We start from the raw sequence: 4,304 nt of genomic DNA on the forward strand, positions 1-4,304 counted from the left end.
TTTTTTTTTTTTTTTTTTTGCTTTCTTCACATTCACAGTACTGTGACCCGTGGCCTCTGACCCATCCCCAATCGCATGTATCTAAAAAAAGAAAACTTGGAACAATCTGTTCATCTCTGATGGACATGACCGGACATCTCTCTCCACACTCCTGGAATCCCAGGCCCACAGTTGGTTACTTTTAATGTCACCCACTAGCATGTCACAGTCTTTCCATAGAGACTACAAGTCATTGTACCAGCTGCCTGCAGAATGATCACTGTGTCTTGGATTCATCTCAACCAGATGGACTGAATCCAGCAGTACTGTACATAATAGAAAGGTCATAATGGTCCACTGCATCTCATTCGTGAGTCCAAGGTGGTTGTTTGTAACCTAATGTTTCAAGTGTCTTGACTCACACACAGTTTGGATTGTGCCCATTTGTTTTTAGTGTATCATTAGTGTTCATGTGAGCCATATGCTCAGAGTGTGTGTGTTTTGATGTGTGGAACCAAATGAACACCAGCGGAATGAAGATTACAGTATGAAGTAATGGGTCGTGGGACTGGGCGAATTTCTCTTCTGAAGCCCAAATGTTGAGGTCTGTCATTTTAAAACATGAATTTGTTCAAGGTAGGCAGCTTTCGTGAATTAGGATTTCCCTCATTATAAACTAATCTAAAATGCAATCTAAGATTAGCTTAATTTCTTTCAACTTTCTTCTGTAATTTACTTAAACAATGTAACAGTATAAGTAGATCTCTGTGTAAGTGAATATGTATTTCAGCAGATTGTTAAAAGGGACAATGACAATTAACACCAATGTCTGCTGGCTGTAGAAAGGATAGATGGTGACATGATGAGTAAGCACAAGGTGAAGTACTGTAGCAACACTTGGCAGTCAGTACACCCTGTAATGCTTTTACACAGACTAACTCTCTGTTACAAAGCACCGACAGACTTGCCGCAGCGAATTGCCATGCATATGGATTAGCTTTCGTGGTTTGTGCTGCTTCATTGTCCTGTCATAACTCTACAAAAGTAATGTCTGGGAACAGTATTAGCTACAGATCTCTCCCAATACTCAAGCCAGTATTTTTTTTAAATATTAACGATAGACACATTTTGGAATATGATGTAACCAACACCATTTCCTATGTTGAACAATCATGGGGCGGGCAGTGAAGCTGCAGCCACATCTGTACATTGCCTGCTATGAAAAATGTTGACCGGTAACTAATTCTATTATTTGAAATGAATGACGAAATGGGTCTTTGTTCATTGTATTTTTAGTTAACATCCATTGTGAACTTCCTGTCCCAAATGGATCTGTCTGACAGTATTTTGTCCTTGAACATTTTGACGGAGTCACCAAAGGTCTCGATGGAAGAGTATTAGAATGGTTCAAATGGACAATGAATAACGATTACCGTGATCTTGTCTAAACCCGATAAAGCTACGTTACCAGTTGAAATTGAACACGGGTGAATATGACAACGTTTTTAAAGGAAACCTCTGAATGTAATATCATTTTTTCCCCCTTAAGGGCAACTGTACAGCCTATGACTGTCTGTTTGTCTGTTTCGTTTAGGGAACGGCGGGACATATGGGGGGAAGGGTTGGGTTTCATAGGTTTAAAGCTGTAGGACAGGGACGCTAGTGTCCCTCTTTGTACACTTGGGGGAGGGGGGGGGGGGGTATTTTAGGTCCTTGTTGAGTTTTAATGGGGCAGAACCATAGAATTGAATGCTGGGATTGATGATGCCTCCATCTCGCCACATACAAGGCTTGCTCATCTCTAACTACCACAGCAACTCAGTTCTGTGCCCTTCTAGTTTTGTGTGTGTCATGGGAGAAGCCTTCTCAGTTTCTGATTTGAAATCGACACTGCTGTCTTCTGTAACGTTCAAACTTGTGTCCTTGTTACATTTGTTTTGTGTCAAGATGCTCTTCAACATGGCTGAGAGCTCCTATACTCAGCATAAACAGAGGTTGCGTTTCATAAAGACCTATGCATGCTGCATGGACAGGTTTTATACATTTCAAACAGGACATGTAAATACCCTCACAAATGCATGGAAGTGGATTTGAAGAGCACTGGATTTGACACAATATCTTTTGTGAAGGGGCCTTTTTCGAACATTTGCTAAAAACCTGTATGCTACCCAGCCAGCATAGATGTTATCTGCATATGAGAGTTTTTGTCACTACAGGTTCCATGTATGTCAACTTCACCAATCAAGGGAGCATACTAGTTGTTGTATTCAATTGTGTCAATCGATACTTGTTTGACCCAGATGTTCTTGTATGTTTGGCAGTCATGGAGCATCTTTGACTGTTGGGCACCCCTTGCTGGGCATTCTAGAAACTTCAACTCACTGACACCCTCTGTCTGACAATGGAAACCTGTCATTTGACTAATATAAAAGACTGTACTTAAACTGTGTGCTCCTCTCTCTGACAAACAGCATTCATATTGGTCTACCTAAATGGATAGGTGGTAACTGCAGTCTCTGTGCATGACTTTGTGGAGAGTCCATGTTCCTCACAGCTCTCTTTACACCATTTGTCTGCCACTTTATTAGGTACACCACCCCATTCACGTAAATAGATCGCTCTTACAGACAGTGAGTCTCGTGGCCATGGTTTGCTATATAAAGCAGACAGGCATCGAGCAATTCAGTTACTGTTTGTTTGAACGTTAGAATTCGCAAAACAAGCGTCTGAGCGTTGTATGATCTTCGGATCCAGTATCTCAAACGACCGACCCCCTGGGCTTTTCATGCGCGACAGTGTCTAAAGTTTACAGAGAATGGTGCGAAAAAAAATATCTAGTTGGCGGCAGTCCTGTGGGCGAAAACAGCTCGTTGATGAGAGAGGTTAAAGGAGAATGGCAAGAATCGTGCAAGCTAACAGGTGGGCCACAAACAGACATAACGGTGCAGTACAACAGTGGTATGCAGAACGGCATCTCGGAATGCAAAACTTGTCAATCCTTGTCACGGATGGGCTATTGCAGACGACCAGACAGCTAAAAACAAGAAGAAGCGGCTCCGTTGTGCACACGATCACCAACACAAATAAGCTAGCTAGCTAAATTGACGATCACAGGGGGCAGCTTCACCCCTCAGTATAATCCCCTCGCTCCTGCCCAGAGAGAAAGGGAGAAGACAGAGAGGATGTGAAGTGGTCCATTTATTTCTCTGAACCCGCACCCCACTATGGAAACAGCTTCTTCCCTCCCACTCCGTTGGACCGCTGCCAAGTGGACAGGACCCACCCTGCTAACATGCTGACTAGACCGGGTGCGCACTCATGTTGATTTTGTCCATCCACACCAGACGCGAGCAGGACACACAGGTTGAAATATCAAAACGATATTGAACCGACTATATTAATTTGGGGACAGGTCGAAAAGCATTACACATTCATGGCAATTTAGCTAGCTAGCTTATTTGTCTTGGGATATAAACATTGGGTTGTTATTTTGACCTGAAATGCACAAGGTCCTCGACAATTAATCCACAGATAAAAAGGTAAACCCAGTTAGTTTCTAGTAATCTCTCTTCTTTGGACTTTATATGGCGGTTGGCAACCAACATTAAGGTGCATTACCACCAACTGGACTGGAGTGTGGACCTCAGCTCATCTATCAATCACCCACGTGGGTATATGGGTATATGCTCCTATCAACCAATGAGGAGATGGGAGAGGCGGGACTTGCAGATACTCGTTGACGCGCACGAGCAGTTTGGATGCAATCATTGAATAACAAGTACGCGTACATTTATTTTGCAACGCTCGAGCACGTAACGCAAGGGGTGTGGTCAGCATGTAAGGCATTCCGAATGTGCACTGAGCTCACTCACTCCTCCCCTAGGACACGTGAAAGAGAGTTCCAGCTAAAATCCAGGGAGGCCCAGGGAGGGGTGTATTACTACCTTAATGTGAGGAGGCAGACTTTGGTACAAACTGTACATTGCCTCAGGGTGAGGCTACAGAGCTCTGAGGCAAGCCAGGAAGAATACAGAGTTCAGAGCTCTGAATATGATTGGAGGAGTATCAACCACTAGAATCTCCAACCCTATTAGCTTGTCCTTGCCTCGCAAACCATGATCTTCACTTGCAAAGTATGCATCACTCTTCACTCAGTGAAAAACAGCTGCCGTTGTCATGTGGCCGTAGGTCTCAAAAACAAGTTGTTCTGTTTTGTCTTCTCTAATTGAGACCCCACGGTAAGACGACTGTGTTTCAAACAAAGATACTGTAGCTAGCGAAGGAAATAGCTAGGTCTGGGATTCCAAAATAACATCAGAAAAGAG

This window comes from Salvelinus sp. IW2-2015, linkage group LG14 (genome assembly GCF_002910315.2).
Source record: "Salvelinus sp. IW2-2015 linkage group LG14, ASM291031v2, whole genome shotgun sequence".
Classification (NCBI taxonomy): Eukaryota; Metazoa; Chordata; class Actinopteri; order Salmoniformes; family Salmonidae; genus Salvelinus; species Salvelinus sp. IW2-2015.